Source organism: Vipera ursinii, assembly GCF_947247035.1.
Source record: "Vipera ursinii genome assembly, chromosome: 1".
Taxonomy (NCBI): Eukaryota; Metazoa; Chordata; class Lepidosauria; order Squamata; family Viperidae; genus Vipera; species Vipera ursinii.
Window position 1 is genome coordinate 165,429,035 of NC_139512.1, and position 13,627 is coordinate 165,442,661.

Consider the following 13,627-nt stretch of genomic DNA (forward strand, 5'->3'; position numbering starts at 1 on the left):
CGCAGCAGCAGCCCTGCCTGAGCTTCTCGATGTCCTCTCCGGGTTGGTGGTTGAGTTCCCGAAACTTATAGTTTTGGGGGACTTCAATCTACCATCTCTGGGAGGATCATCTGAGTTGGCTCGGGAGTTCATGGCTTCCATGACGGCCATGGACCTGACGCAAGTAATTTCAGGACTGACTCATGAGGGAGGCCACACCCATGACCTAGTTTTCTTATCTGGTAGGTGGTTAGATGATCTTGGTGGGGGCTCTCCAATTATTATGCCCCTGTCATGGACCGATCATCATCTCCTGCGGCTGGTCTTCCGCTTTGCTACCCCCCGCCGTGGGTGTGTGGAACCAGTTAGATGGTACCGCCCCAGACGCTTAATGGATCCCGAGAGGTTCCAGGCAGCGCTGGGGTCCCCACCTGCCTCCCCCACTCACAGCTCGGCAGATGCCTTAGTGGAAGCCTGGGAAAGGGCAGCCACTGAGGCTCTTGACCGAGTTGTACCCTTGCGGCCCCTGACCCGATGCAGATCCCGTCGAGCTCCATGGTTCTCCGCGGAGCTCCGGGAGATGAAGTGTCGGAGACGGGGCCTAGAGAGCGGTTGGAGGTCCAGCCGATCCGAATCCGACCGATTGCGACTAAGAACCTACATTAGGTCTTATCTCGCTGTGATAAGGGTGGCGAGGTCTAATCACTTCGCTACCCTTGTCGCGTCCGCAGATAATCGCCCAGCCGCCCTGTTTAGGGTGACTCGCTCCCTCCTTAATCAAGAGGTGAGGGAGGAACCCTTGCAGGGTCGTGCCGAGGAGTTTAACAATTATCTGTCGGACCGGTCTGGACTCTGACTGGGCAGAGTCTGGCGATCAGGACACGGGCGGTCTTGTCGATATCACCTGGGCGGAGTTTGATTCTGTGACTCCGGAGGAAGTGGACAGGATTATGGGGAGACTGAGCTCCAACACATGTTTATTGGACCCGTGCCCTTCCTGGCTGGTTTATGCAGCCCGGGAGAGGACACGCAGCTGGTTCCAAGCAGTTATATCAGCTTCTTTGAGTGAGGGTAGCTTCCCTGCCATCTTGAAAGAGGCGGTGGTGAGGCCTCTCCTCAAGAAGCCTGCCTTGGACCCAGCTGTATTGAACAACTTTCGTCCGGTCTCCAACCTTCGCTTTCTTGCAAAGGTTGTTGAGAGTGTGGTGGCGCATCAGCTCCCTTTGGTCCTGGATGAAGCGGATTATCTAGACCCGTACCAATCGGGTTTCAGGCCCGGGCACAGCACGGAGACGGCATTGGTCGCGCTGGTGAATGATCTCTGGAGGGTTCGGGACAGGGGTTATTCCTCTGTTCTAGTCCTATTAGACCTCTCAGCGGCTTTCGATACCATCGACCATGGTATCCTGCTGCGGCGTCTCAGGGGATTGGGAGTGGGAGGCACGGTCTTACAGTGGTTCTCCTCTTATCTCCAGGGACGCTCGCAGTCGGTGTTGACAGGAGGGCAGAGGTCGACCGCGAGGTCTCTCGTTTGTGGAGTTCCTCAGGGGTCGGTCCTCTCGCCTCTCCTGTTCAACATCTACATGAAACCGCTGGGTGAGATCATTTGTGGCTTTGGAGTTGGGTATCATCAGTATGCTGATGATACCCAGCTTTTTCTTTCGACCCCAAACCACCCCAGTGATGCCCTCAACGTGATGTCCCGTTGCCTGGAGGCGGTTTGGGTCTAGATGGGGAGGAACAGACTTCAACTCAACCCCGACAAGACCGAGTGGCTTTGCATACCTTCATCCCGGGTCTATTCGGATATTCCATCTCTCTCTATGGGGGGTGAATTATTACCCCCCGTGGATAGGGCTCGCAACTTGGGAGTCCTCCTAGATTCACGGCTCACCTTGGAAGATCACATGGTGGCTGTGACTAGGGGGGGCTTTCGCCCAGGTTCGCCTGGTGCACCAGTTGCGGCCCTATCTAAGCCGGGATGATTTATGCACGGTCACTCACGCGCTCGTGACCTCTCGTCTAGACTACTGCAATGCTCTCTACATGGGGCTGCCCTTGAGGACCACCCGGAGGCTCCAACTGGTACAGAATGCAGCCGCGAGAGTTGTGTTGGGAGTCTCCCGATACTCCCATGTCACACCTCTGCTCCGTGAGCTGCATTGGTTACCAGTTGTCTTCCAGGTGAGATTCAAGGTGCTAGTAAAGGTGTTTAAAGCCCTACATGGCAGGGGTCCGGAGTACCTTAGGGAACACCTGCTGCCGGCGTCTACTTCCCTCCGCCCTGTGCATTCCCACAGAGAGGGCCTCCTCAGGGTGCCACCGGTCAGAGAATGTCGACTGTTGGCCCCCAGGGGGAGATCCTTCTCTGTGGGCGCCCCGGTGCTATGGAACCAGTTACCGGTTGAGCTCCGGACGGCGCCCGATCTTCGCTCCTTTAGCCGCGATCTGAAAACATACTTGTTCGAGCAAGCCGGCCTGGCCTGAGGGGGGATTGGTGGGGTTTTTACTATTTTTATTGGGGTTTTTTTACTATGTATTAATTGTATTTTTAATTGGGCATGTATTTAATTATCTTTTATCTTTTGTAAATCTCTGTGTTTTATTCTTGCCCTGTACACCGCCCTGAGTCCTTCGGGAGAAGGGCGGTATAGAAATATTAATAAATTAAATTAAATTAAATTAAAATGTAGACATGATAAAAAAATATCTAACCTTAGGCATTTTCTCTCTGTAATCTTTTTTGTCATGCCATCTGCATAAGATTTTGCTTATTTTGTAAATGAAATTATTAGATTTATGGATCAAGTGTAGAACTAACCACACCATTGTTCAATTCACAGAGTTGTGCATTATGTCTTGCCCTGGGATTGCAACTTCTTACATCCCAACATCAGGAAACATCCATATAGTGTCCATGCAACAGTACAGAAATTTACTGTAAAATCATCAGAAGAAAATCCTAGCCTCATTATATACAGTATACTGCTCAAAAAAATAAAGGAAACACAAGATAAGACATCCTACTATTTAATACAGTACATTGTGTTGTTTAAGTGTTCCCTTTATTTTTAATAATAATAATAATAATAATAATAATAATAATAATAATAATAATAATAATAATAATAATAATAATAATAATAATAATAAGTTGGAAGGGACCTTGGAGGTCATCTAGTCCAACCCCCTGCTAAGGCAGGAAACCCTATACCATTTCAGACAAATGGCTGTCCAATCTCTTCTTAAAAACTTCCAGTGTTGGAGCATTCACCACTTCTGGAGGCAGGTTGTTCCACTGGTTAGTTGTTCTAAGTGTCAGGAAGTTTCTCCTTAGTTCTAGGTTGCTTCTCTCCTTTACTAGTTTCCACCCATTGCTTCTTGTCCTGCCCTCAAGTGCTTTGGAGAATAGCTTGGCTCCCTCTTCTTTGTGGCGGCCCCTGAGATATTGGAACACTGCTATCATGTCACCCCTCACCCTTCTCTTTTTGAGCCGTATATATTATCTTAGCAAACATTTATCTTTGCCATTGCCTTAGTAACCAACAACTGACATTCTTTTCAATCCATTTTAGATCTCGTATCTAAATGAAACAAAGGTTATGTGTGTATAAGATTAGGTGGTGTGCATCTTTTGTTATCTGTATTTCTTTTTTTCCTGCTATTGTTTTACTCATCACTAAGAAACTGTATTTTCCTTACGTTGCATTGTAAATTATAAAGTCAGATTCCCCCACTTTATTTTTGGTCAAGGCTCTGTTCCTGAAACAAAAGCTTCCTGACATAATAATTGTTTCTAACGATTTTACATGACATGCCCAAATGCTTTGAAGTAAAGTATTTTGTTTTAGAGCAGCGGCCCCCAATCTTTGGGGCACCGGGGCCTGGTTCTGTGAAGAGAGGTTTTTCCCCAGACTGGAGGCGGTGTAGTTTCGTGTGCTGCCTGCATCCTGCAGATAGGGCTTCACTTGTTTGTGTGGCCTGGTTTCTGACATGTTGCGGACCGGTGCTGGTCCATGGACCAGGGGTTGGCAACCCCTATTTTAGAGCATTTGTTTTCAATTTTGTAAAGTGCACAAGGTAAATTATCTTGAACAATGAAAAGATGCTATTGAATGAATGAGTTCTATTGATGGGATACCCTTATTACAATGCAGAAGGCATGGGGCATCTTGAAGACAAGCAGATGTGTTATTTATTAAGCTTCCACAATAAAATGCAGTGATATTTAGAATGTCACAGGGCTCGTTAATGTGACTCCTGCTGTGGAGATTCCCATCCCTTTGGAAGTCCACGTCTCATATTCATTGCTTAGTAACCCTCTTAGCATTTTAAAACCCCAATGAAATGAAAGGTTCTGGCAAGAGCGTATTAGATTTTTCATCCTCTTGGATCTGAGGAATTCAGGATAGGGAGAAAACTAGTTGGGGCAAATAGAACCTGTACCATACATGAAAAGAACATACCGCAATAGTCTTAAAGATCTAAGGTAGCAATGTAGACTCTACGGCTTACAATTGCCTGAATTTCCTGTGACCATACGAGTCGCGTTTCAGTTGCTACTTTGCTTCAGCTACCAATGAAATCTACCTTTCAAGTAGAATATTTTTTTTGTCAACCACAGTTCTCTAATGATTCTCAGCAAAATTTCTGTTTTACCAAAAGACACTTATATCTGATCAGCTGAATTTCCATCTGCTTGTCATTCGCAAGGTTTCTTTTGATGTTATTATTTTGTCTTTCAAATGGTACAACGTTCACCTTTCGATATTTGCAAGTCAGGTTTTTGGCCTCGCACTGAACGTGTCCTCTGCAAACATTACAGTGGGTAGCATTTGGCCAATTTAGGAGATGATCTAGTTTAATGAGACTTTATCGAGAGTAGTACATATTGCTCTACTTAATTCAAACCTGTAAGCATCTCTTCTTCATTAAGTGGAGTGGTGAATGTCATCCTAGGGTTTTGCCCTGAAGTCCTGCTTTCAGGGCTCTGTGTAGATTGTAGATTAAAACAGACTATTGTTTCATGATTAATACACTTTAATAATCTTGCACTCTCAATAAATCCTTGAGCTCAGCAGCTGTTTGGGATACTTATGAATAATTATATTCTAAGGTGGATAGCCTTAGAAAGAAGCATTCTTTTTTGGTTGTTTTTAAAAGGGTTTTTTTGTGTGATTTACATGTTTCTGTCCCATTGGAAATGTTCAAATATTAGCAACCTTAAATAGCAATTATCAAAGCCCAATAATATTTTTTTTAAAAAAAAAATCCCCTAAATGCAAAAAAAACACAACTATAATATTTTGAGCTCATCAAGACACATTCAACTAAAAGAGCCATGGTGGCACAATGATTAGAATGCGGTATTGCGAGCTAACTCTGCTCACCCTGCTACGAGTTTGATTCCTTTGATCCTGACCAGTTCATGGTTGACACAGCCTTCCATCCTTCCGAAGACGGTAAAATGAGGACCCAGATTGTTGGAGGCAATATACTGACTCTGTAAACCGCCTAGAGAGGGCTCTAAAGCACCGTGAAGTGGTATATAAGTCTAAGTGCTATTGCTATTGCTAAAGCATGCACATAGGGATGCAGTAGTGCAGCCTTTATATTAAAAGCACAGTAAGCATTTGCAGCTGGTATGAAGTTGCTGGTATGAATATATATACAGTGCTTTTTTGTATAAGAAAAAGGTGCCGGAACTCACACATGTCATACAACCCACCTTGCCTGTCCTACAAGGTTCCATCCAAAAAAGGTGCCGGAACTCCGTTCTGAACTTTCTATGAGAAAAAAGCCCTGTATTACTCAAGTGTGATTAGCACTTTACTTTCTTTAAAGTAATTCATTTGCAGAGGAATATTATAGCCTCCTTTTATGGATGCTACCATTTTAATAATGTGGTCTATTATAGTGATGGGGTGTTTGTTTTTGCACCTAGAAACTTCTCTGACTTTGCTATGGGAATAGTCAATGCACAAGAAAGACTTCCAGCCCCTTGACTTCTGTGAACTTAAAACCTGGGCTAACAGAAATGTTCCTATCTAATCAACAGTAAAATTAGTTTTTTATAAGCTGTACTGAATTCAGGTGTAACAAGCTGTATGCAAGAGATTAGGTGGCCATTTCCTCTCTTTTCTGTGAAAAGCAGATACAATGTTTTGATTTTACTTTGCTTTGCAGAGCATGGCTGCAATCTACACTGAAGCAGCGTTAACATTTTGATTGTTTGATTAATGGCTCGCAGAGCATAAAAGATCTACTGAACCATATATTTAGTTGGAAGTTCTTCAGCTAAGTAAGCAAAAGCCTCTGGATTTATCTCACAAAGTGGGTTAATAAATTACAAGTGGGCCCTGCAACAAAAAGTGCAATGTGCAGTGTTCCTTTTCAGAATCAGTCATTCAGCCAACCCATCTGGTCTTCTGCTTCATGCCCCAAGACTGTTCAGGTTCTATTTTTACACATCTGCCAATGCTTAGACATGCTTTTCTGTTCCACTCAATCTATTCACATTTTAATTTTTTTGCATGGGTTGGAAAGTTTTGATTCCAGAAAGAGTCATATTCAATCTGGGGAGCAAAATTAATGTATCAGCTCTAAAATCTCATTTGATATTACAGACAGACCAAAGATGTTATGGCACCAGGTAGGTAAATTCTAGGGTTGAAATGATCATGAGTAAGAATTTTGAGTAAAAAAAAACACAATGGTGCTAATATAAGTCTCTGTTTAAGCCACACCATTTAAAAAGTAATATGTTCAGAATATTTTGGATATTTTTCTTAATTAACATACCCCTTTCATTCATGTACTATGGTGACTGTCTTTGGGCATCTTTCTTTTTTATCATTCCTAATACTATTTTACTGAATATATCTTTGAGCAATTATTCTAAGTTCTTGTTTAACAAATTTGTAATTTAAGTTTTCAGATGATCAAACCAACATATAATTGGAAATTGACTTAACCAGTAAACCAAACTGACTCTCCCTAAAGTATAATAGGATTTATTAGAATATAGAACATAGTAGCATAATAGGGTTGGAAGGGATATTTTAGTTCATCCCCCAATAGTATTCCGAACAAATGGCTGTCCAGTTTCTTCTTGAAAACCTTCAGTTGGGGAGTACCCACAACTTCCAGGGGTAAGCTGTTCCACTGATTAATTGTTCTCAATGTCAGGAAATTTCTCCTTATTTCTTGGTTGGATGTCTCTTTAATTATCTTCCATCCATTACTTCTTATCCTACCCACAGCTGTTTTGGAGTCTAGGTTGACCCCTCTTCTCTGTGAAAGCTCCTCAAGTACTGGAACACTGCTATCATATCACCCCAGCCCTTCTCTTAATTAGACTAGACATATCCAGTCCCCTCTATCATTCATCTTATGGTTTAGCCTCCAGACCCTTTATTATCTTTGTTGCTCTTCTCTGCACTCTTTCTACGGTTTCAACATCTTTTATTCATATCATGGTGAGCAGAATTGGATGCAATATTCCAAGTGTGGTCTCACCAGTGCAGTATAAATCACTATTATCACTTCATGTGATCTTGTTATTATCCCTCTGTTGATGCAACCTAGGACTGCTTTAGCAGGTGTTTTTTTTTGGGGGGGGGGAGCAATTGTAACACACCTTCATTTTCACATCCTTCAAGGTCATGTGATTAGTTTTACCTCAATGTTTATTATCTGGAGCCAGGATAGTAGCCATTGATCCTGTAAGGGGGGATTCTTTTGAGATGTCCATGCCTTCTTTCCTCCATTCTTCCTGAATTGTCCTTCTCCAGTGGTCTTACATCTCCAGTTGTTTCTATTTAGCTTGCGTCTTATTTTGTGAAGCTAATAGAACAATTTAATATTGCAATAGATGAAAATATTAACCAAACTAGTAGAATAACGTTGAATCTACTCAGAAAGTAAGAAAAATAGCAATCATAAACTGGATTAACAAATGATAGTAGACTAATGAACAATGGAATATTTGTATTTGTGATTACTATCATAAATAGCTGTAGATGGCAACTGTGAAGGTTGCTTCTCTACTCCAAAACTACAAATGCATGAACTGTATTAAATTCAAAGATTAATCAAAGAATATTTTGCATCCAAATTAGTTCTGTATCCTGAAATAGAGGACATTATAATATCATGAAGTTATTTGTAATGATTAATTGCACCATTGATAGTATAATGTATTGGTCCTGAGAAAAAGCTTAAATACTAAAAATAAAAACAATCAACCAATATAATCTTTAGCAGAACTGAATTATTTAGTGGGAAATCCAATCCATCCCATAATTTCATTTTAGAACATCTTCTGGATTAAATAAAATTGGAACATGGATTACAGCATGTGAGACTCACCCACTCACACTTTTCTTGTTGACAAATGACTTTTACTATTATAATTTCATAACATAGCTTTGGACTGTACAGAAATGGCAAGCGTACTATGCAGATTACAGATGAATCACAACTAAAAGAAAACAAATTAGTTTCAATAGGAAGATATGTTCTGATTTCTTGCACTTTAAAGAGAGCACACAGTTTGCTTTAATTCAGTAGGAGACAGGGCAACAAAACACACATCCACAACACTAATTAACACATACATAATGAGTTGAGAATAGGTCTGGAAAGAATTTATGCTTCCTCCATTTAAATGTCTCACGTGTTAAGAACTATGCTGTAAGAAATGGTGTAAATGCTAATGGACTATTCATTTATTTAATTGCTTGTTTGTCTGAGGATTTATACACTGCCTTCCAGCAAAGCTGTGAAAGTGGATTATGTATGATAAAATTATCATATGAGGACATGAGATAAAATGTAATAAAAACATTTCAGTTAAATACATAGCCAATAACTATGGTGTTAGCTATGTCCTATACCACCATCCCCATTGTTGTCTTGTTGCATTTACTGTATTTTTGCAAACAAAAATCAGGAAAAAAAACCCCAGTCCCTTAATTTTAAAAAATGGGCTGAAATAGCAGTGGGACATCATGACCCCCTTAATTCAGTAAAGGGAAGGAGACCCACTCAGTTTAAAAAGCAGGAGGAAATGGTGATGAAGCAACATGGTATCTTCAGTTTACAGAGAAGGGTCAAGGCAGAGTATGTAGAGCCATGGTGGCGAACCTATGGCACGGATGCCACAAGTGGCATACACAGCCCTCTCTGTGGGCATGCGTGCCATCATCCCAGTCCTAGGCCTTCAGCTGGGTTTTATAAAACCTTTTCGCTTTAGGCCTCCATTGCCATTTGCAAAAAAAAGGTTCAATAAATCAATCAATTTCAACTTCTCATGGGAAAAAAAAGTTGGGAATTGATTGATTGAACTTTTTAGTCCCACCCAGTCTGCCGTTACCACTGCATCCACGACCACCCAATGGGCCACACCCACCCAAATGGCCACCCCCATCCAGCACCCGGTGATATATAAGTGGGTTTTGGGTTGCAGTTTGGGCACTCGGTCTCTAAAAGTTTTGCCATCACTGATGTAGAGAGTTGGTCATGGAAATCTGCTCGCCTTGAAGCTCTAGTTTTAATACTGCAAAATTATCCTGAGTTTCCTTCTGTATTGTGCAGCTTGCTGAACCAGGACACAACACCATCAACTTTACACGGTTCAACTGCAGAAGTCTGCCAGACACATTACATGGCTCAGCTAGATAAGGAACCTTCTTATAAACTGGAATGTAGTTATAGAAATAGCTGAGTATAGCCACCGCAGTGTAAATCCATTCCTATTGCTCCTCACCCTTCCCATGTTTCTTTGCTCTGGGCTTCTTAACTTTGAAGCTGAGCTGTTGTTGGCTGTTGTCCTAACTGACATCTGTGCTTTGAGAACATCTCCACATGTTTATCGCATATACACTATAGCTGAGAGGGAAGATAATCAGGTCACATGCAGAATACTCTTCATCCCTGGAAGAAGAAACATGCAACCCAATTACCCAGTGGTCTGTAGAGTTATGTGCTTATCATATGAGTAATTAACTCTGGATGTTGCGTTGAAATATAGATATGATTTATTGAGATGTTTCTGCATAATATGATGTAAAAATTAATACATAAACATATGCCATGCATGATTTTGCTCCTTCCTTCCTTCCTTCCTTCCTTCCTTCCTTCCTTCCTTCCTTCCTTCCTTCCTTCCTTCCTTCCTTCCTTCTTCCCTCCCTCCCTCCCTCCCTCCCTCCCTCCCTCCCTCCCTTCTATTATTTGTGGGAGGGTTCTTGTTTTTTATTTTCAGGAAAGAAGATTGGGCTGATATAGAGTAACTGGCCCAAACTCATCCAACTGGCTTACAATAATTACAAGGAAAAAAAAAACAATGTAATAGTAATCAAAATCAAAATGTGAAAAAGATGCAGTTTTGCTATTTACCTGGAAAGTGTGACCAAACACTCTTCCCTGGGTTAAGTGTTACAGAGCCAAAAATATATAATATTTAATATGAAATTTCAGGACTTTATTTTGTTTTATTTGGAGGATATCGTCTGCAATCTTGTAGCTGTTCTGGCTCCACTGTGACTTTTACCATAAGGAATTGAATACAAGTTCCCAGAATATTGAATTCATTGAATTAGGGGGAAAATCATGTCTATAAAATATATTAAATGAAAACAAACATCTTTTTTCATTTCTTATATTTTATAATTATAAGATACGTGTCAGTGTCGTCAACAGGAAATAAAGTGAGTTCATGACATTGCATTGATGGACTGAAAGTTTACATATATTCAAAGCAGACAGAATATTGTTATTCTGGTATTATAAAAGTCTAATGCCCTGATCCAGCAAAAGAGATGGATGTGGCCACAGCCCTCTAAGCAATTTATGTTGCACTAGTGTGTGCTATCCTCCTTCACAGCATTCTTATATTCAGCTAGGCCGAATGAAGTGATCCTTGATAAATGTGGAAATCAGTTGCCCATTCAGAGCTGTTAAAACTTCAGGCATGTGGTAGGTTGATAAGACTAAAAGTTCCACAAGTCTCCGCTACATTGGTCAAGTTCTGAGATATTCTGGGAATTACAGTCCCAACATGTCTGGTGAGTGTCAATCAAGTTGTCCCACAGTTTTAAAAGCTCCCTCCACTTTCATTATCCTTTAAGTGGAGAACTTTCCATCCTTATTCAATAATATTTTATAACATGAACATAGATTGTAGACATATTTCAGATGGTGAAATGAAGCATGCCTAATTCTAAAGAGCCTGTGATTATATTTCCCAAAAATCCCAAGGCTTATCAGCGTTTTGTTCTAGGTCAAAATTAGGTACACCTCTATCAGTTGCAAATCTATATTATGATAATGGCATTGAAATTATAATTCACTTGCATATAAACAGAAGGGCAGTGCCAGCAGGACCTGTGTTTGCAAATGAGAATTCAGGCTCATAAGTTATCACTGGTCTGCATAGTAAAAAGACCATTTATATGGAAATGGGCACACAAGTATTCTTGTGCCAGCTCTTGAGCAATTCATGAACTGCTTTTCATATTACTAGAAGTGCTTCATGAATCAAGTAGAAAACCAAATGGAAACATTGGTACTTTGAAGCATCTTTTGATAAATACCTAATGCAAACATGGAATTAGGGAAGAAATTAAGAGTTATATGGTGGAAAGAAGTACATAGAATAACAATATCAGCCAGAGTGAATGTTAATATCAGGTCCCAATGCAGGGACTTGATGGCTGTATGGGCAGTGCATTTGACCTTAAGGCAGGCATGTCAAATTGCCAGCCCACGGGCCGGATGCATCACACCAAAACCGCACCTACCCCATTGTGGGCAATGGGGAAAAAGTCCCGATACGTTGAGCGACATCATGTGACGTCACGAGTTTGATATGCCTGCCTTAAGGGATCGTTAGTATAGTTCAGTATATTCCCGGTCTGTCTGTAATGAGCCTGCATGATTTGGTGTGTGACAACCAGGGCTTTATTTCTTGTAGAATGCTCAGAACGGAGTTCCAGCACCTTTTTTGGATGGAACCTAGTAGGGTAGGCAAGGTGGGTTGTATGATGTGTGAGTTCCAGCACCTTTTTCTTTTTTAAAAAAAGCACTGTGTACAACATTGAGCTTGTCAATCAGAAGGTTGGCAGTTTGGCGGGTTGAATCCCGAGTGCCGCATAACAGAGTGAGCACCTGTTACTCGTCCCAGCTTCTGCCAACCTAGCAGTTCGAAAGCACATAAAAACGCAAGTATAAAAATAGGGACCACTATGGTGGGAAGGTAACAGTGTTCCGTGCACCTTTGGCGTCTAGTCATGCCGGCCACATGACCACAGAGATGTCCTCGGACAAGCGCTGGTTCTTCGGCTTTTAAACGGAGATGAGCACCGGCCCCTAGAGTCGGAATCAACTAGCACGCATGTGCGGGGGAAACCTTTACCTTTAGTTAGGTGAAGATGGTATTATTGGCCTTTCTGAAACTTACCCAGAAATATTTCTAGACCTATATCACCTTTGAGGGCAGGACCAGGGTGTCAGTAAAGTACTGGAAGATTAATTTGTGACCAGGGTTACAAGGGTAAGTTGTCTGTGTAAAATTAGGCTGTAGAGACAAACTGTGGGTCTTATGGATCTACTGGTCAGCCTGCTGCCCAGAATTATATTTCCTGTGCTTCTGGATTGATGACGGAGATGCTCTGTTTACTGGGGTGGTTTGGGACTTAACTTCCATATGACAAGTGCTGGATTCAGTCTGGCCTAGGAACTCATAGGCTCTCTGGAAACCATGGACTTCTCTCATGGTTGGGCCTGATAGATAGGCAGACACATATTAAACCTTATCTTTGTTTTCAAGCAATGGTGATTTAGATGCGGAGGGTATGACCATCATCCCTTTGCCATTGTCAGATTGCTTTCTGATCCAGATGTGATTGATATTTATTGATATTCATGACCTCTGTGTGGCTGGATTTAACAACATTTGAATAGTATGCCCAAAGTGTCAGATGGTTTTCAGCAGTTGCTTGGGGAGCTTCCTGACAATCTTGCAGGTGAATCCACTGTGGTCCCAAGTCACTGATGGCAAGGTGAAGTGATTTGTGCCCTTAATGAAATTGTCCCAAGTGGCATCTCTTTCTCTATTTTAACCTTGGCTCCTTGGTTTACTGAGGGTTCCCTGGAAATGAAGCAGCAGAACTGAACCCAGAGGGTCAGTAAAGAAAAACAAAAAGGGAATGTGATTGAACATGAATATATGCCCTCACTCAGGCCTGTTCTGTAATGACAGGAGAGGCAAAGCATATTTATTTCTCCTTGTTTATTAAATTAGTACATTGTCATCCACTAAACATGTTTACAGTGACTAATTTTCCATTGGGAAACAGTCAGCATAAAGAGCTCTCCATTGACGGCTATGATCAATTAGTGCAACATTTTGCTAATAATTTCATTCAGATTTTCTTAAGTCTTGAGTCAATGTGACCAGGGACTATGATGACAACTGGGGCATCTTCTTGCTAATTATTTGTGATTTCCTTTGACTTATGACATCCAGTGAAATGAATAAGGGGTTCTATAAGATGACATCTGCAAACTGTGGACTGGATCCTTGCCCTTTCTGGTTTCCTTGTATACTGGAGGAGCAGGGGATAGTTTCCTGGATCAGGGAGATTGT